This window comes from Natrix helvetica (genome assembly GCF_964273705.1).
Source record: "Natrix helvetica genome assembly, chromosome: 2".
Taxonomy (NCBI): Eukaryota; Metazoa; Chordata; class Lepidosauria; order Squamata; family Natricidae; genus Natrix; species Natrix helvetica.
Window position 1 is genome coordinate 1,082,983 of NC_138552.1, and position 20,949 is coordinate 1,103,931.

The following is a 20,949-nucleotide window of genomic DNA, read 5'->3' on the forward strand; positions in this document are numbered from 1 at the left end:
TCAAGATTAAGGCAGGACTAGAACTCACCGTCTCCTGGTGATCAGCCCGAAATCACCCAGCTGCCTTTCATGCCTAAGGCGGGGCTAGTACTTCCTGTCTCTCCGTCATTGGCCCAAAGCCACCCAGTCAGTTTTCAAGATTAAGGCAGAGCTAGAACTCCCAGCCTCGCACCTTCTACCCTGGTACCTTAACCAGTAGACCAAACTGCCTCTCATAACTGAAGGTGGGGAACATATCCAACACACCTTCCCCCTCTTATCCCCCCCCCCACAACAACAACCCCCATGGGCTGAGAGAGAGTTACTGGCCTAATGTCACCCAGCTGGCTTTAATGCCCAAGGAGGGACTAGAACTCACCATCTCCTGGCGATCAGAACAACGTCACCCAGCTGCCTTTCGTGCCTAGAGTGGGACTAGAACTCACTGTCTCCTGGTGATCAGAACAACGTCACCCAGCCGTCTTTCCTGCCTAAGGTGGGACTAGAACTCCCGGTCTCCTGGTGAATGGTCCAAAGTCACCCAGCCGTCTTTCCTGCCTAAGGTGGGACTAGAACACCCGGTCTCCCACTTTCCAGCTTTAACCACTAGATCAAATCACCGAAAATCCAGGCCTTGAGCCATCAGGAGTGATCCAGGCAGCCCTGGGCCAGCGCAGGAGGGCCCCGGGGCTCCATCCAGCGAGGAGGAAGCAGAGCGTAAGGAAGGATTAGTCACTTGCGCCTTTGAGGTTCCGCCTAGGAGTCGGTGGAAGAGCAAAGGACAAATATTTTCCTAATCCAGGGCAAAGATCTGGCTGAGCACAAAGCCTTCCTCAAGGTTTCCGCCTTGGAGGGGGGGGGGGTCTGTGTTTGCTCTCCCAAGGCAGCCGGGCTTAGCCGGATTATGCAGGAAGCCTGGCAAATGGGGAGGGGGAGGCAGTGGGGAGACCCCCCCCAGGACAGGCTGGTCCCAGGGTGGGAGGCAGCCCTCTGCAGCCCAGAAGAGGCCTGTGGACCCCCAAGGCTTACACTGACGCAACTGTGTGTGTGTGTGTGTGTGCGAAGGCTCTGCAGCCCCCGTCAACCGGGATTTGCCGCCTTTGGAGAGGAAGCGGCTGAGGCTCCAGTCACACAACCTGCCCTCCGGAGGGCGCTGTTGGAACCTTGCAATCCGGTTAGTGTAAGTACCCCCAGGGAGGCCTGCCGGAACTTCCAACAGTCTCCAGTCATAAGCCGAGGACTATTTGTGGGAAAGACATTGGAAGAGCTACAAAGCCATCTTCCTGACAGACAGATGGGAGCACTGGATCTTGACGGAGAACTTTGTTTTTCTTCTCTTCGGAGTTATTTGTTAGGTTTCTTTCCTTTTAATGCTGGAATGCTGGAGTTGTTTGCTCTGAGTGGGTGGCAAATAAATTCCGTCCGTCCATCCGTCCATCCATCCAAAATTAAAATGCTAGCGATGCTCCCACTCGAGGCTTCTCATTCCTTGCTCCCCTCCAGTGTCCCACTCACAAACACCTAAGCTTCCCAGCCCGCCCCTTTCTGCCCCATCTGCTCCCCCCCCAGGGCTAAATACTCAAGGTTGACCCCCAGCATCGTTTCCCCCCCCCTCACCGAGACAGGGTCCTGGGTGGAAGCCTCCTCCTCCCCCACCAACTCAGTGTGAGAGGACAGAGAAGCAGAGTGCCGGTGGGGGGGGAGAAGGGGGGGCATCCAGGCTGCCGCTTGGCATCTGCGCATTTCCTACAGAAGCTGCTCCTCCGATATCTTCCCTGTAAAACTTTTACGAGGAGCTCTGATGCGCGGAGAAGGAAGAGAATGAAAAAGTCTGCTTCCTTGTGGATAACCAGGCCGCCTGGCTCTTTTCTTTTCTCTTTCTTTCTTTCTTCCTTCCTTCCTTCCTTCCTTCCTTCCTTCCTTCCTTCCTTCCTTCCTCCCTCTCCCCCTTTCTTCTTCTTCCTTCCTTCTTTATTTCTGCTCCCCTCCCTCCCTTCATCTTTCTTTCTTCTTTCTCTTTTTCTCTCTTTCATTTCTTTCTTTCTTTTTTTCTCCCTCCCCCCTCCCTTCCCTTTGTTATTTCCTTCCTCACCTCTCCTCTTTCCCTCCCTCCCTCCCTCCCTCCCTCCCTCCCTTCCTCCCTGAAGGCTGGAGGTGGTCTCAAGGGCCACAGGGGCCCCTCCCCACCCTCATTCCCTGTGGGGACCTTCCACAGACCCTCCACTTCTACAGGAAGCAAAGCAGGCAGGAACCGCACTCGCCATTTCTCCCAGCCCTCTGCAGCAGCTCCCTTATGCAAAGAAGAGAGCGATTTACTGCCCTGGTAAATCAGAAGGTTTTTCAACACACTCAACAGACCAGGCGCTTTTTAACAGGCGCGGAGAGTCCAGTCCCTGCCAGGGAAGCCTGGAAAAGCCAAGCGGAGACAGACACTGAAAGGGTCCAGAGCTGCAGAAAAGGGGAGGGGGAGAGGAGAGTCTATCTAATTGAAGGATCTGCAAATATTTGCCAGGCGTGACCGACCCCTGGCATTCTTCTGCGAAGGAACGGGGGCTTTTGCATCAACAGCACCACTCACGGGGGATAAAAACTGACAGGAGAGGATCCATGCAAGAAAAACGAGGGACCCCTGCAGAGGGAGAAGGCAGCACCAGGCACGTCCGGGAGAAAGCTCTTAATCCGAGAGATTAACCCACAGCACTTTTCCAACCTCTCTGGGCAGCCCGGGCAGCCTTGCCTGGGTGCCAACCGGGCCAGGAGCCGCCGGCAGGGCACTTGGGGAGGGGCGCATGGCAGGGTAGCCGCTGCAGAAAGGGCACTGCAGATAAAACGGTCTCTGCCCCCCCCTCTTATCTGAGATCAACCTCTGGAATTTCCATTGCACCATTTCCCTACAATGTCTTTGTGCTCCCCACAGACGGCTCCTCTGGTCCTTTGCAGCTGAGTAAACAACACAGAACAACAGAGTTGGAAGGGACCTTGGAGGTCTTCTAGTCCTACCCCCTGCTTGAGCAAGAGATCCCGTGTCATTCCAGAGAACTGGCTGTCCAATCTCTTCTTAAGAGACCTCCAGTGATGGAGCTCCCAAAACCTCTGGTGGCATGCTGTTCCACTGGCTAATTGTTCTCACTATCAGGAAACTTCTCCTTAGTTCTGGATTGCTTCTCTCCTTGATGAGTTTCCATCCGTTGTTTCTTGTCCTGCCTTCTGGTGCTTTTCAGATTAGGTGGACCATGGACCCCCCTCCTCTTGGTGGCAGCCGCCCCAAATATTGGAAGTCTGCGATCATGTCCCCCCCTAGTCCTTTTCTTCATTAGACAAGGCATATTCAATTCCTTGCAGCCATTCTACATATGTTTTATCCTCCACCCCCTTAATCCTCTTTGTTGCTCTTCTTTTTACTCTTTCCAGAATCTCAACATCTTTTTTACATCATAACAACCAAAACTGAATGCAGCATTCCAAGCGTCATCCTAATTAGGCATTATATGGTGATATTAACACTTCATATGATCTTGGGAATTCCTCCTTAGTTCTAAGTCGCTTCTCTCCTGGATGAGTTTCCACCCACTGCTTCTTGTCCTGCCTTCGGGGGCTTTGGAGAATAGCTGGACCCCCTCTTCCTCTCTGTGGCAGCCCCTCAAATATTGGAAAGCTGCTCTCCCGTCTCCCTCAGTCCTTCTTCTCCTTTTTAAACTAGCCATGCCCGGTTCCTGCAAATGTTCTTCCTATGTTTTATCCTCCTGTCCTCTAATCATTTTGTTGCTCTTCTCTGCACGTTTCCCAAAGTCTCAACATCTTTTTATAATGTGGTACCAAAGCTGGGTGCAATATTCCAGGTGAGATCCTACAGGGTTGTTGTTGTTTCAGGGATAAGGAGGCAGTGTAAAGGAGGCAGTGTAAAGCGTTTTAAGCAGCGTTTTAAGAGGCAGCCTCTTATTAAAGCATTTTGACAAAAAGTCTCAAATCCTGCTACAGTTACCTCTCGGCATCACCCTGACCCGTGCAGGGGTGTTAATGTCCTTCGGAAGTTGGCCACAAAGAGGCCCTGCGTCACATCCCCACATCAAACAAGGACATAAGCCATGGCAGGTCTAATCTGGAGCCCTGTCTGATGGCGGTGCAGATAAGGGCCAAGCGGAAGGCCGGGGAAACGAGGCTTAGGAGGCAGGGGTGATGCCGATTGCTTATCCACGCAGTGCGGTCACAAAGCAGGCGCTGTCGGGAATGCAGAAATCCTTGTGCTGGCACCGCAATCCATAAAACAACCCAAACTACCCGTAAATTCACAAAACAAGCAAGACTCCCCCTTTCCAATAATCCACAGCTTCCCCCGGCCTCATTCAACACGCAGCAGAGGGTTGGATTTTGGAAAACCTGTCAAGGTGAGAAAGAGGGGCTCTGCCCAGGGAATGGTAGAGGAGAGAAGGCGTAGCCTGCAGCTGCATAAACGGGTGGAGAAAGGGCTGAGAAGGGGCCCTCCGTGACCTCTCAGGCTCTAAAGCAGAGAGTGGGAGATTTGTGCTTTCAGACTTGCAAAACCAGCCAGGAAAAACCACTGAATGAGCTTATTACAATTAACAGAGGGACACAATCAAGATCAAGGCAAGTCCTAATACCACTCTATAAAGCCCTAGTAAGGCCACACCTAGAGTAAGGCATCCAGTTTTGGTCACCACACTATAAAACAGATGTGGAGACTCTGGAAAGAGTGCAGAGAAGAGCAACCAGGAGGATGAGGGGGCTGGAGGCTAAAACATACGAAGAACGGTCGCAGGAACCGGGCATGGCTGGTCTAGGGAAGAGAAGGACCAGGGGAGACAGGATAGGAGTCTTCCAATATTTGAGGGGCTGCCACAGAGGGGAAGGGGTCAAGCTATTCTCCAAAGCCCCTGAAGGCCAGACAAGGAAGAATGGATGGAAACAGATCCAAAGAGTGAGGCAACCTGGAATTAAGGAGAAATTTTCTGACAGTGAGAACAATCAATCCGTTTTCATGTTGCCTTCAGAGGTTGTGGGAGCTTCATCACTGAAGGCTTTCAAGAAGAGACTGAACTGCCATTTGAGAGAGCAAACCCCATTGCCCCAGCACTGATTACATTACCTAGTTGGGTTATGCAACATCTGCAAGTAAACAACGGAGCTCAGAGAGCACCAAGGATGCCATAGTTGTCCTCCTCTTCCTCCTCCCTTCTAACGCTGATGATGTTACCTAATTAGTTCATAAAACGTCCGCAAGAAGACCACCAAGCTCAGAGAGCACCAAGGACCCCACAGTCCTCCCCCTGCAATTACTGACCCAGAGCCCAATACAGGTGACTCAGAAAAGGCCCCTTATCACCACCCAAGCCCCCCCCCCCAATCTGGAGCAGCTCCCCATGCCTGTGGTCAGCCGCACTCCAGTCCTCTTAGGAGAAAACCTGCCCGTGCAGGAATGCAGCCTGTTGGAACTGCATAGTAAACAGTCTCAGCTTTCCTGACAGTGAGTGGCTTCTTCCCAGCCTTTGTTTGACATCTGGATCGTGCCCTAACCACAGAACCTCTGCAATCAAGGCTGCGTGGCTGGGCCTGAGATAATGACAGGGTCTGGTCCTGCACACGCTCTGTTCAAAACATACGAAGAAGCCTTACAGGAACTGGGCATGTCTCACCTAAGGAAGAGAAGGACCGGGGAGGGACAGGAGAGCAGCCTTCCCATATTTGAGGGGCTGCCACAAAGAAGAGGGGGTCAAACTATCCTCCAAAGCGCCAGAAGGAAGCCTCCCCTCCCCAGAATATCATATTCTTCGTTCTAAATATTAAAAAGAGGCAGAGTAGAATATTTCCCCGGAAGGAGAAGAGGAGGGACTTCTTCTTAAAGGCAGAAAGCATCCCCAGCCCTCCTGCTATAGGGAAACAGCCTCCAGCAGAAGCAGGGAGGGGCCGCACCCGGGATGGCGGACCTAGGGCATGCAAGCTGGAAGTGGCATACCGAGCCATCTCTCTGGGGACGCCAACCATCGCCCGTTCCCCTCTGGGTTGCAGCGCACTGGTCTTCGCACGCACGGGAGCCCTGGAAACCAGAGGAGAAGCTGCCGGTGCGCAGGCTCTTCCAGTTTCCAGCACACGCATGCGCACCAGCCAGCTGGTCTTTGCTTGCGCATACGTGCCAGGAACCGGAAGACCAAGTGACCGGTGGGAATGCGTGTGCCAGAAAGTGAAAGAGCAGCCGCCCGGCATGCACATGCGCACCAGGCAGCTGCTCTTCCTGTTTCCGGCACGGGCGCACACTCTTGTTTCGGCACTCAGTGCTGAAAAGGTTCCCCAACACTGGGCGAGACTTTAGGAAGGAAGATTTCGCATCCCTTCAGAAAGACTGGGCCCTTCTATTCAGAAGTAAAGGGCAGCCAGAAACCCCCAATAAGCACCCAAGGGGCAAGGAGCCAAAGCTGACAAGATTAGCCCCGACCAACACCTAGGATTCGCATTTCCCTTTTTGTCAGTAGAGCCAGCCATGACCCCTACATGACCCCGTAGGAATCTGGCAACAGCCATTGAAATATTAAAGGATATATTCTTGCAGAGAAACAGGCATCCCCAATCACAAAGCCCCTCAGCCACATCTAGATTTGAAACCTGAACTGTTCTTGTTGGGTCTCTTCCCAGAAAAATATAGTAAAGAAAATGTACATTTGATTATCCGTGTAATAACTGCAGCTAGAATTATATTTGCACAAAATTGGAAAGGTGAAGAGATCCCCACAGATGAAAATGTGATTAAGACAATATTAGAATTTGCAGAAATGGATTAACTTCAACTGTTATGACACAAAAAATTGTACCCAGATGACACACTGTTTAATGAATGATGAAATGTTTGTATTAAAAGAAAATAAAAAAAAATTACACATACACACACAGACAAAAAGGAATCTGGCAACAGCCATGAAAAGATGAAAGAACGTATCCTTGCACAGGAAGAGGCATCTCAATGACAAAGCCCCAAGGAACGCATAAAAGCCCACCTACTCTCAGCCCCATTTTGTCAGCCACTCCAGAAACACGTTGCTGCCCCTGAAGTCTGTGGCTACCAAATAAACGGAGGCCTTCTTTCCTCCAGCTGCCTCCATTTTATTTCCAGCCTCTTTCTCCTGGCTTGGAACTGGAACCGATTTTTCTTCCCACACACCAAAAAGCAGAACAAGAAACAATGGATGGAAACTAATCAAGGAGAGAAGCAACCTAGGACTGAGGAGGAATTTCCTGATGGTGAGAACAATGAATCAGTGGAACAGTTTGCCACCAGAAGGTGTGGGGGACTAGACAGCCATTTGTTTGAAATGGAATAGGGTCTCCTGCTTCAGCAGGGGGTTGGACTAGAAGACCTCCGAGGTCCCTTCAATCTGTTGTTCTGTGTTCTTCCCTTTTCCTTTGCAGTCTGTTTTAATATACAGTAAAGAACCTGTGTGGATCCATCAAGGGGACTCCCCATAAATCTCCATGCCCCCCAGAACACAGATAGAGGGGACAGCCCTGGGGAGGGGGAAGGAGAACTGGAGGGGGGGGTGTCATTTGGGAAGATTGTCACTTGGCTTCCTCCTGCTCAGCTGGGAGAACTCGAGCTGCACAGGATGGACTTTGTAATACTTGAAGCATGGTTTTTGTAGTGCTGTTGCGCTGGCTAACTAACATGAGATTTCTTGTATTTTAGATTTGCCTTTTTCAAATGTTTTGCTAACGATTTCCCAAAACCCTCAAGAAAAGCGTCTCTTTCAGAAAACCCGGAGTGGCAGGAGAGCATTCAACACAGTTTAGATAAAAGTTTCGTTTTCAGCTCTCCTCAAACCTCCAGGAGAAAAGGGACCCTTCAAGCCCAACCGTGGGAAGCCCCGAGAATGTCTGATGTTTTTCCTTTGCCAACGTCTCTTTTGCTTTTACGCAGAAGGAGACGCTTCGCTCACATGTTATTAGAGAGGCTTTGACTCTTGCGATGCCACTGCAGAGAGGATGGTTTCTAAGCCCACTTTTGCTTTGAAGTCCTTTCTTGTGCAAACTGTAAAAGCAAAAGCTTCTCTCCATTTCTCCAGGTTCCCCTTTTTCACAAGGAGACCCCCAACTTCATCCAAGTGCTCTCATCCGTTGCTTTTAAATGCTCTTCCAACTCAGGAGGCTTATTGGAAAAGTTAAGCTGAGGCAGAACGGAGGGTCAGATTTGGCCATCGCGCTTCAGAAGGTGGAAAATGCTGGGAACTGGAATGGGTCCTGTTGTCCACCTCCACCTCTCCAGAGGACGGCATCCCAGACTGAGGGGCCCTGGGTGGTCTCTGAGCTCGGTTCCTCTTCTTGCATTTCATTTCCCAAAGTAGGTAGCATCACCAGTGCTGCCATGAAGTTACGCAATTTTGGTAATGAAACATCTGCAAGAAAACAACCGAGCTCAGAGAGCACCAAGGACTCCGTGGCCTCCTCTTCCTCCCCCCCTCTCTGCAAACCCCATTCTCTCCTAGCACTGATGATGTTCCCTAGTTCGTGTCATGAAACGTGTGCAAGAAAGCCAGCAAGCTCAGAGAGCACAAAGGACCCCACAGTCCTCCTCCTCCTCTCCCTTCTAGCACTGATGGTGTGACCTAGTTGGGTCATGAAACGTCTGCAAGAAAGCTACCAAGCTCAGAGAGCACCAAGGAGCCCTCATGTCAACCCTGAGCTACAAATATTCTTTATTCTTTAAAATTCTCTATTGATCGCAGACCAAGGACAGCTGGGCCTTCACTTTCCTGGATGTGTGCAATTGGAGCCCCCCCCCACTCCTCCCCCTCGGGCCCGTTCTGGGTCAGCGGGTGCTGGCATTGGGAAGCCTTTCCTAGCATCCATCCGTCGTCCGCCTGCCCATCACTCCCAGGCACGGTTCCACGCCTGCTCTCTCTGGGACAGTGCCGGAAAGGACTTGGCCCCCTTCAAGCCTTTTGCCCAGGGATCAAGTTTCCCCTCAGCTGCCTTCCCTGCAGGCTAAATATATCCATTGGCCTCTTTAAAAACCTTCCCAGCATCTTCAGGGTGGGATCTAGCAGTACAGGTGGGCCTCGACTTCCGACCACAATTGAGCCCAACATTTCTATTTCCAAGCAATACGGTTGCTGAGTGAGTTTTGCCTCATTTTACGACTTTTCTTGCCGCAGTTGTTAAGTTTTATCCTCCTCTTATCCATCTATTTATATATATATATATATATTGTCCATTTAGTAATCTTAATTGTTTTAATTTTGTTCTTTGACATGGACTGTACACCGCCCCGAATCCCTTTCGGGAGAGGGGGCGGTCTATAAGCGCTAATAAATTCAAAATTCAAATTCAAGTGAATCCCCTGCAGTTGTTAAGTTAGTTACATGGTTGCTAAGTGAATCTGGCTTCCCCCTTGACTTTGCTTGGCAGAAGGTCGCAAAAGGGAGACACTGCAGCTGTCATAAACATGAATCAGTTGCCAAGGGTCTGAATTTTCATCATGCGTCCTTGGGGGGGGGGCTGCTGCTGTGGTCTCCACACCTGGGCTCTTGCGTGGTGTAGAAGCCGACAAGTCCCCAGACACAAGGAGTGATACAAGGAGTTGTACTTTTATTTTGGAACCAAGATAGAAGGACCCCGGTTTGAAAAGCTAACCAAGGGCCAAGATTAGGATCTTACAGCCGTTTTTATAGTCAAGGGATGGTCGCCTTCAACCGTTTGCCTTCCCCTAATAATCCATGCATAACAGATAATATTGATTGGTTATTTGGATTTCAGCCCCCCCCCCCAACCCTTACGCTTGTTACGTTCAATAGCTCAATGTCACATCACCTGTTTTTCACCCCAGATCACAGTTATGTTGCAAATGTGCCAGCTATGTGGGTTTGGGGGTTGTAACTTTGAACGGTCACTAAATGAACAGTTATAACTCGAGGACTATAGGTAGATGCAACAGACAAAGTGAGGCCTGAATAACGCAGAGGTCGCTTCCCCTTTCCAGAAAACAATGCAACAGCTGCAGCCTAAAGTGGCGTTTTCCTTTTTGCAGCCCTTTTCTCCTGCTCCGTTGGCCAGCAACTCCTGCCTTCGGGCAGAAGGAGGCGATGACCTTGAGAAGGGGAGGAACAGCTGCTAGGAAAACATCTGCTTGCCTCAGAACGTGAGGAGACGGCCTCTCTCGAGCCTCTAAATTATTGGGAGATGTCAGATTATCAAGATTCCATTAAAGGTAGTCCTTGATTTACAACAGTCAAAGTTACAACGGCACTGAAAAAGGTGGCTTGTATGACCGTTTTGCACACTTGTGACTGTTGCAGCATCCCAGGGTCACAGAATTCCCTTTTGCAGCCTTCTGACAAAGTCAACGGGGAAGCCAGATTCACTTAACGACCATGTTATTAACGTAACAACTGCAGCTCCCCGGTTCAGCCAATTAATTCCATCATTGGCCATTGGGGGCATTCAACTTGCCCCCGTGGAGCGGGCGCGCAATTTGGGCGTCCTCCTGGATGCCCGGCTGTCCATGGATGACCATGTGACAGCCGTGGCAAGGGGGTAGTTCCACCAGGTTCGCCTGGTGCGCCAATTGCGCCCCCTACTGGACCGGGACGCCTTACGCACAGTCACTCATGCGCTGGTGACGTCTCGCTTGGACTACTGTAACGCTCTCTACATGGGGCTTCCCTTGAAATGCACCCGGAGGCTACAGTTGGTCCAGAACGCAGCCGCGCGGGTAATTATGGGGAGTACTAGGTACTCCCATGTGACACCGTTCCTGCGCGAGCTGCACTGGCTTCCTGTGGTCTATCGGGTGCGTTTCAAGGTTTTGATAACAATCTTTAAAGCGCTCCATGGCTCAGGACCTAGTTACTTGCGGGATCGTATTCTGCCCCATACATCCCTGCGACCAATCCGCTCGCACAGAGAGGGCCTCCTCCAGGTGCCGTCCACCAGACAGTGTCGAGGGGCGGCGCCTAGGAGTAGAGCCTTCTCTGTGGCGGGCCCAGCCCTGTGGAATGACCTCCCTCCGGATATTAGGAATACCTCTGACCTCCGCTCCTTTCGTATTAAGCTTAAGACCCACCTATTCCAAGTAGCTGGCCTGGCTCAACTTTGATCTAACCATATCGCTCCTGACGGGTTTTTATTTGGGTATTTTAATTATATTTAATTATCTAGGGGTTTTTAAATACTGTATTCTAATTGTTTTTTATTCATCAGCCGACCTCCTCCTTGTGCATGTCTCGGTATATGTCTCTGTTATATGTTTGTTTTGTCCACATATTTATTTCATGTTTCATTGTACGCCGCCCCGAGTCCTTCGGGAGAGGGTGCGGCTAAGAAATAAATATTTATTATTATTATTATTATTAGTGATCCACTTAACAACTTAACAGTGTCAAGAAAGGTTGCAAAATGGGGCCAAATTCACTTAACAACTCTGTCACTTAGCAAGAGAGTTGTTAAATTTTTGGTTCAATATGTTTGTAAGTCAAGTATTACCTGTAATTGCTACATCCTGCAACAATACGTCCACTTGTTTTTTTATGCAACCTGTTTCAAAGAGCTGATAAATTATAAGGGCTTTTTCTCAAGAGCAAAACTAAGCTGGGTATACGAAGCCAATATTGCAGTGGGTTTGCAAGACGCAGATTGGAATGCAAACAATTGCCATTTGCAAAATGCAAACATTTCATCATTTTTTCCAACAGAGATTGCTTCGAGTTTACTTTCTGACTTTTGAAATCTTTGCGAACATCCCCTGAATTTTAAAATACGAAATTCACCCTCGTCACTGCTGCCTCTAAAATCATTCATCAAAACCTTGAAGACAGAAGATCTGGTCTCTGCAGCAGACTTAAGGAGAAGCCCCTCTTCAGCACACAAGGAGAACAATCTGCAGCCCCCAGCCCCCTTCACTGGTCCTGCCCTCCAGACCCCCATTCAACCCCCTTGTTAAACAGCACGAGGGGCACGGGGGGGGAGGGCAGCATTAGCCTTGAAGAAAAGATTGCACCTGGATAAACGGGAGGTGCAGCCGAGGCCATAAATGCTCCCTGCTCTCTTGCGTGAAATTTCACAGACATCTCAGCAGTTTTTAAATCTGAGAATGCCTTATTTTATGCAGAAAGGTCCCAGCCTGCAGAAAGCTAGTGGTGGAGAAAGTCTTACTGGTTTTGGATTTTGCAGGCTTCCCCAGTGCATCAGAGGGGAAGACTTCCACTGGAGAGTAAACTTGAAAACAACAAAGAATTTGTCATATTGTTTGCTTAAAAGAAATGGTCTTTTTTAAAAAAAAACAAAGGCAAACTATCTTAGGGGACAGGAGGACAGGCAGTCCTCAACTTATGACCACAACTGTGCCCAAAATTTATGTCATTGAGAAATTTGTTAAGTGGGTTTTGCCCCATTTTACGGCTTTGCTTGCCACGTTCGTTAAGTGAATCACTGCAGCTGTTAGTCACACGGTTGTTAAGTGAATCTGGTTCCTGCATGGACTTGGCTTGTCGGAAGTTCACAAAAGGGGATTGTGTGACCCCAGGACACTGCGACCGTCATAAATGTGAGTCAGCCGTGAAGCATCCGAATGTAAATTATGTGACCACGGGGATGCTGCAATGGTCCCTTTGGGGAGAGGGAGTGGTTTATAAATCTAAATAAAGTTAAAGTTAAAGGTCGTAAGTCTGAAAAACGGTCATAAATCAATTTTTTCAGTGCCATTATAACTTGGAATGGTCCCTAACTGAAGTGTTGTAAGTCAAGGACTTACATTGTTTGATAGGTAAATAAATAAATGAATTTATTGCAAAGAAAGGGTGGCATTTCAGAATAGGTGACATACAAAAGCCATTTCTTTGGACTTATTAGCACCAATATAGATAGTCCTCTCCTTACGACCCACAAGTGAGCCCAAAAATTTCTGTTGCTGAGCAAGACCGTTGTTAAGTGACTTTTATCCTAACTTACGACCTTTCTTGCCGCAGTTGTTAAGTGAATCCCCGCGTGGTTAAGTCAGCAACACAGTTGTTAAGTGAACCTGGCTTCCCCATTGACTTTCCTTCTCAGGAAACCGGCAAAGGAATCACGTGATCCCAGGTGGTTGCAACCGTCATAAATAGAAGTTGGTTGCTGAGCGTCCGAATTTTGCTCATGTGACCACAGGGAGGCTGCATGGAAAACGGCCAGGAGTCAACGGTCAGCCTGGAGGTCTCCGAATGGCCTCGGTCAGGCCAGCTTCATGTGGCTTGGAAGGCTGACTTCCAACGTTTTTCAGTGCTGTTGTAACTTCCAACGATTATCAAATGAAAAGTTGTTAAGTCGAGGACGGACTTTGTATTTTTATGGCCTCCCCTTAAGAAAGCACATTAAATGGGCACTATTTGATTTGGCTTAAATGGCTGCCTTGGCACACTGCAGGCGCAACATGGAGGAGCTCTTTAGGTCTTCTTCACACAACCTGGTGTGGCTGCTGCCTCCTGTGGAGCCATGGGGGGGGGGGGGGGGAGAAGAAACGCTAGAAGAGATTGGACAGCCATTTAACAGAATAACAGAGTTGGAAGGGACCTGGTAGGTCATCTAGTCCAACCCTCCACCCAAGCAGGAGGCCCTACCCCATTTCTGACCGATGGCAGTCCAGTCTCTTCTTGAAAGCTTCCAGGGATGAAGCTTCCACAACTTCTGAAGGCAACTTTTCTTCCGTGGGTTGATGGTTCTCCCGGTCAGGAAATTCCTCCTTATTTCCAGGTTGAATCTCCCCTTGGTCAGTTTTCATCCATTGTTCCTTGTCTGGCCTTCGGGTGTTTGGGACTCCTTTCTCTCTGGGCCAGCCCCTCCAATATATTTGTTTGAAAGGTCTCCTGCTTGAGCAGAGAGTTGGACTAGAAGACCTCTGGGGTCCCTTCCAACTCTGTTATTCTGTTAACCAGGGGAGTAGTTGTGGGTGCGCTTATCACTGGAGGTTTTTAAGAAGAGACTTTACTTACTTTATTTCAAACTTTTATACCGCCCCCTCTCCCAAAAGGGACTCGACCCCCACTTGTCTGAAATAGAATAGGATCTCATGCTGAAGAAGGGGGGTTGGGCTAGATGACCACCAAGATCCCTTCCAACCCTGTTAGCCTATGTTCCAGATGAGAGTGAGGCACCAGAGTCACCCAGGTGGAATTTATGCCCAAATTTAGACTTGTTAACTTGTTTTTAATGATGTGCATCAACTGATTGAGTTAAGCGGCTACGAAAACCAGTCAGGCTGGACTAGAAGACCTCCAAGGTCCCTTCCCACTCTGTACCTCTGTATTCTGCAAGTGTTTGCCATGCCATTGGCAGCTGTGCCAGGCTAAGGATGCCAAAGGGACATTCTGCAACCTGTCCCGTCTCCCCAGCCATTGCAATGCCCTTCTCCCCACATGCCTGCACCCACAGCCCCCAAGAGGCCTCCCCTTGATGCATCCCCCCCCCCCGCCTTCCAGGAGGGTCCCCCTACAGGCGTCCGTCCGTCCCCGTCCCCCCGGCCAGAGAATGATTCTCCAGCCGGCCTCGTCCCCTCGCTTGAAGGACACTCCTGCAGAGGACAGCCAGCCGACAGATGGGCCGTAAATCACGGGGGTGAGGTAGGTGGAGGGGGGGGGCTTCCGATAAGGCCGTGGGCCACCACAGGGGCCGCTCCCAAAAGGACTCAGGTTCCGCAGTGGGGGAGGGGGAGGTGGTGTTGATGCAAGCTGAGTCACCTCTCTTGCTGCTTCATTCACGCCTTGATTCATTCATGCTTCAACCAGGAGTCCCAAACGGCCCCTCCCTCCCCCAGCTGCTCTTTGGTGGGGGTGGGGGATGGTTCATGCAACCCCTCCTCCCAGATTTTCTCCTGGCTAGGAAAGGCAGCCCCCCCAGCCTTCTAAGAAAGGGGGCTCTGCTGCCCAAGGGACCCCACCTCTCTCCACTGGCCAGTCTCTGCCCAGACTTGGCTGGCCCCCTCCCCATGATTCTGGCAGTTGCCCCAAAACTCACTACACAGCCCCCTTCTCTCCTGCCCTGCAGCCCCCCCTCTCCTAAGGGCCCCCAGGCTCCATGTCTGCACCCCCAAAGAGGAAGGCGAGCCTGACTGCCAAATTTACTATACAGGATAAAAGACTCAGGGTGAATTGAATTGAAGTAACAGAACAACAGAGTTGGAAGGGATCCCGAAGGTCTTCTAGTCCAACCCCCTGCTCAAGCAGGAGACCTGAATGGAATACTTTATTTGGCAACTAGACGCACAAAGAATTTGTCTCAGGTGCAGAGCAACAGAATAAAAATAATCATTGTCGTAATAATATGGGCACAGCGATTGAAGGGCCCCAGGGAATGGCCCCTGAGCCCCTCAGGGTATAAGTGACTGACTACAACTCCCATCATCCCTGCAGGGCCACCTCTGAAAAGGCGGATTTGCAGGAGGCCTTCAATGCTCTAATCTCCACATGTGCACATTGCAAACTTTAAACCAGCCGGAATTTGCTGGCCAGACTCCAGCCAGAGGCCCAAACTCCATGCCCTCTTCTGCGAAACCCCCCCCCCCCCCATATACTGAATGGCATCCCGGGGGGGGAGGGAGGGGGCTGAAGGCTGGTGTGGGGCGAGAGAAACAGCTGGCGAAGAGAGCAAGGTGTGACAGCACAGAGGTTGGCCTGCCAGAGCACCTTGAATGATTTAAGGCTTCCTGAATATTCGGGAAACAGCCGCCTGCGCAGGTGTCGCTCCCTTTCTCTCCGCTTGAGCCCCCCAAAGGGTCCACCTCTCTTCTACAAAGCAACAACAAGCCTTTATTTTAGGCATCAAATTTATTGGCCGCCAAGCTCATCGCGTGGCAAGTCTGGGCAGCGTACTTTAACTCTAAATCGATAAAAGTACCGCAAATAAATAAAAATGCAATGGCTAAAACCGGGGTCTCCAACCGTAGCAACTTTAAGACCGGTGGACTTCAACTCCCAGAATTCCTCAGCCAGCTGTTGTTACTAATTTAACAACGGCAATGGTTCCCTTAACAACGGTGGCAAGAAAAGTCATAAAACGGGGAAAGGCTCACTTAAGAAATTTCTCATTTAACAACATACATGTTGGGCTCAATTGTGGTCGTAACTCGAGGGCTACCTGCAGAAATCTCTCAGCTACATTCTTCCTACCTGCTCTGAAGGCTTCCTGGATTCCTGCCAGGATTTGCAGCAAGAATAACCACCCACCTGTGTTCGCTGATGTTACAGAGGTGTGTTTACACTCGAGGTCCCAGAGTTAAGGGTTCTGGTGACGCAGAAGAGCGAGGGACACCGAAATCCCCCCCCCCGTTTGCATCCCTTTAAGGACCACACCTGGCTCTTGCAACAGGACATAGGCAGTCCTCGGCTTACGGCCACAGTTGAAGCCAAAAGGTCTGTTGTTAAGTGAGACAGTTGTGAGTTTTGCCCCATGTTCTTGCCCTTCTTGCCGTAGTTGCTAAGTGAATCTCTGCAGGTGTTGTTAGCGACACCGTTGTTAAGTGAATCTGGTTTCCCCGTGGATTTTGCCTGTTAGGTTGCAAAAGGGGAACACGTAACCCGGGATCACTGCAGCTGTCGTAAATGTGAGTCAGTTGTCATGCATCCAAAGGTAAATCCCGTGACCATAGGGATGCTGCAGTGGTTGTAAGTGTGAAAAATGGTCATAAGTCACTACACTTTAATACTTATGGACTTCAATTCCCAGAATCCCCAGCTGCCTTTGAGTTGAAGTCCACTAGTCTTCAAGTGACCCCTGCTCAAGAGAGCACTCTTGAACTCAGCACGGGGCATTCCTGACTGGTCATAGTGCCCCCCCCCCACACACACACATTAAAGACACTACGGGGCAGAAGGAGGCCCAAATCCCCAGGCCCCCAAGTGCGCATGGCATCAACGGCTGCCCAAGGTCCCAGGGACAGGACTGGCTGGGCGCCAGACAAGCTGGCAAGGCCTTTGCCTTGGGCACTTCGTGAATCACAGGATTCTTGGCGAAATCCCTGCCAGGCGGGCATCCTCGAGGCACACCCACCTCAGGGGTGAAAGAACACCTTGTGCAGAATGTGGGCACCAGCAGCTCTTCTCTGCCCAAGGCTGAACAAGCCTTTCCTTGACCTGCAACTGAAACCATCCTTCGTGGGGCGTCTGCAGCCCACTCAAAAGATCTCCACCACACACGTCACAACAAGCGCATGAAATTGTACCCAGCAAAGAGAGAAACTGGCAGCAACCAATTCACGAACCCACCCAGGGATCCAACTCACAGACGGGCCGAATCTTCCTGCTTTGCAGAAGGCCGGCAGCAGCCACCAGGGGACAGATCCGGTCTCGGGACAGCTGTTCCGACAGGCGCATTTCCCAGGGGTTGCCAGGCGACACCCTTGACTTACAACTCTCCACTTAGTGACCTTTCAGAATCACAGAGTTGGAAGGGAACTTGTGGGTCATTTAGTCCAACCCCCTGCTCAAGCAGGAGATCCTACACCCATGATGGCAAACCTATGGCAGGCAGAGCCCTCTCCGTGGGCATCACGGCATCGCCAGCTGCTCCTCTGGTTTCTGGCGCGCACATGTGCACTAGCAAGCTTGTCCTCGCGCACGCCAGAGCACCAGGAACCCGAAGACAAGCTAACCGGCAGAGGCATGCGCCCCTGGCCAGTTGGGCTTCTGGCACTCTGGTGCCCGTGCGCATTCTGGTTTGGGCTCTCGGGTCCCAAAAGATTCACCATCACTGCCCTGCACCATTTCTGACCCGAGGGCATCGCTGTCTCTTCCTGAAAGCTTCTGAAGGCAACTTCTGTCCCGTTGGTCCATTTCAAAATTTAAAAAACCCTGAAAAAAGTGATTTATGACCAATTTTCACCCTTACGACTGCTGCAATATCCCCTGGGGCACGTGGTCTCCTTTTGCAACCTTCTGACAAGTCCAGGGGGAAGCCAGATTCACTTAACAACTGGGTTACTAACTGAACAGAAATGCATTGATTCATGTAAGTGTCAAAAAAGGTTGTTAAAATGGGGCAAAGTTCTCTTCACAATTGTCTCATTTATCAACGGAATTTTGAGCCAAACGGCAGCCGAGGATACCTGTAATCGGCTGGGCGTGGAGCCTGGTCGCCCTGCCAGATCTCTTTGGGGGGTGGCAGCAAACATCAGAGAGAAGTGCCCCCCTCCCAATCTGCCTGCCCCAGGCTCAGATTTAGGCCAGGGACTTTGCAACTTCCTTTAGCAAAAGGTAAGCAATTTGTCCCTGAAGTCAATCATTCCGTGAGATATTACAGAATAACGGAAGGGACCTTGGAGGTCTTCTAGTCCCACCCACTGCTCAAGCAGGAGACCTACCATTCTGGACAAATTGCTGTGCATATAAGTGTGTGTGAGTGTCTTTGTGTCCAACAGAACAGGGATCACCAACCTTTCAGACCTCCGGGACCACTAAATTCATAATTTTAAATCCTGCGGGCCTCAAATGTGGATTAAAAAAAAAAGATAAATAGTATTTAGTGCAATATAAAAAATGCAAATAATTTTTCTGCGGACCACCAGTTTGTGACTGCTGCTAGAGACGGCCCGTGTGCGGTGCAAGCAGAGGACCCCATAAGCACATCCAGACCACCCCAACAGCCGGAGGTATGCCGACGGTGCCCTGCAGAGCGAGAACTTCCTCCCTGCCACACCTGGATCGGCAACCTGGCACCGTCCCACCCAGAGCCAGAGCGGCAGCTGGCACACCCGGAAGAGCCGCTCCTTAACCCAGCCTGCCACCCACCACCAGCCTTCCTTGCGCTGCGCCCCCCGCCCCCCATCTCCCCTTCTCCTCGCGGACCCCTCCCCACCTTCAGCCCACCCACCCACCCACCCCAGCGCCCATCGGCGCAAGGCTTCGCGCAAGACCCTCCGGGCTCTCTCAGGCGAGGTTGGCGGGGACCCGAAGGCCACGCGACCCTTCCCCAAGGCCCCCTGCAGTCCTCAGAGCAGCGGCTTCCCCGGGCCTGACCCCCCCCCCCCAATAGCCTTGCCCCCCCACCCCACCCCTCCCGGGCAGCCCCTCCCGCTGGAGCCAAGCCGGGCGGGGGGGGGGGGCTGCAGGAGACCCCGAGCGGAGCCGCGGCTGTCCCGGCTTGGACGAGCCCCGGCCGGAGATGCCCGCCGCCAACTTCCCGCAACGCCCTTTCCCGGGTCGGGGGAGGTGCGAGGCCCCCGAGGGCCGCTCCAGCCCCGCCGCCTCTCCCGGCTGCTCTGGCCCGGGTCTTTCGCCCGCCTGCCGCCCCGCCAGCCCCCAGCCCGGCCGGACAGCTCCCTCCCAGGCTCCGCGGCTGCTGCGGGCCGCCGGGCGAAAGTTGCTGCCTTACCTCCGGGCGAGGCGGGCGAGGCGGTCCGGGCGGCGCAGGAGCCGAGGCGGCGGTTTGGGGGGAAGAGGCTGCCCGGCGCTGCTCTGGCCGAGGACAGGCGCGCCCCCGCCCGGCCGATCGGACAGCCGGTTCGGGCCCCGCCGGGGGAAAGGCTCGCCCGGCTGCCGGCACGGAGCGCCTGCTTTGCCCCGCCGGAGAGACTCCGCGGGAAAGCGAAAGGGGCAGCCGGGACCCCCGAAGCGGATCCCGCCGGAGGAGAAGCGCCCCCTCCCTCCCCCTCTCTCTTGGCAGCCCTCTTCGGGGGGGGGTCTGCCCTCCCCGACCCCTCCCCCACCCCCTCCCTGGTCTGGCGGCGGCGAAGTGTACTAAAGGAGCGTCTAACTCTCGGCCTCCCCAGGCGCAGAGATGGGAAAGCAGCGCAAGGGAGGCGGCAGAAGCAGCACAGGAAACCCCCCCCCCCGAAAGTTTCTTCAAACATGAAATGAGTTTTCAAGAAGAAGATGAACATTTTGCAAGCGTTTTGAGCAGCCTCCCCCCACAGCTCCAACCCCCCCCCCCTTCCGCAGCTGAAGGATGCAATGCAAGCATGCATGGTTTCTTCCTCCTCCTCCTCGCCTTTGCCCATCCACTGCAGGATGAAGGCCTCTTTTGCCCGTCTCCAGCAAACACTAAGCTGGCAGGAATAGCGGACACCCTAGAAGACAGGCTGAAGATCCAGATGGACCTTGGCAGACTTGAACCCAGGGCCCTCTCCAACAAAGTGAAATTCAGGGCAGAGGGAAGTAAAGGCAAGAAAAACCCAAAGGACAGATATAGACTGGGTGAAACCAGTTCCTTAATGGCAATGACTGTGAGGGGATCTTGGAGTCCTAGTGGACAATCAATTAAATATGAACCAACAGCAGAAGCCAAAAAGCCACTGGAATCCTACATTGCATTAACCAAAGGGATACAATCAAGATCAAGGGAGGTACTAATACCATTCTTAGTAAGGCCACACCTAGAGTAAGGCATCCAGTTTTGGTCACCACACTACAAAAAAAGGTTGAGACTCTAGAAAGAGTGCAGAGAAGAGCAACCAAGAGGATGAGGGGACTGGAGGCTCAAACATAGGAAAAATGGTTGCAAGAACTGGGCCTGGCTAGTCTAGAGAAGAGAAGGACTGAGGCAGACAGGAGAGCATCTTCCAATATTTGAGGGGCTACCACAGAGAGGAGGGGGTCAAGCTATTCTCCAAGGCACCGGAAGGCCAGAGAAGGAAGAATGGATGGAAACTGATCAAGGAGAGATTCAATCTAGAAATAAGGAGGGATTTTCCGACAGGGAGAGCAATCAACCCATGGAACTGAAGTTGCCTTCGGAAGTTGTGGGAGCTTCATCCCTGGAGGCTTTCAAGAAGAGACTGGACTGCCATCTGTCAGGAATGGTGGAGGGTCTCCTGCTTGGGAGGGGGATTGGACTAGATCAGTGATGGTGAACCTATGGCACACATGCCACAGGTGGCACGCGGAGCCATTTGTCAGGGCACGCGCGCATTGTTATGGCTACATCTCATCTAACTCCCTCCCATTTTCCCACCATAGAAAAGGCATAGCAGAATAATAGAAAGTGTGGCAGGCCAAAGATCCAAAGGAAAAG

General features: G+C 51.7%; 1 protein-coding gene across 3 annotated transcripts in view; it reads right to left on the bottom strand.

Annotated features, from left to right (window-relative positions):
• IL11RA (interleukin 11 receptor subunit alpha) overlaps positions 1 to 19,427 on the bottom strand; it is a 100,623-nt gene extending 81,196 nt beyond the window's left edge. For all 3 annotated transcript variants that reach the window (XR_014174439.1, XM_081942081.1, XM_081942077.1), the window contains exon 1: positions 19,312 to 19,427. The gene's annotated coding sequence lies outside the window, so the exon portion shown is untranslated. The remainder of the gene's footprint in view (positions 1 to 19,311) is intronic.
• Positions 19,428 to 20,949: the final 1,522 nt, after the last annotated feature.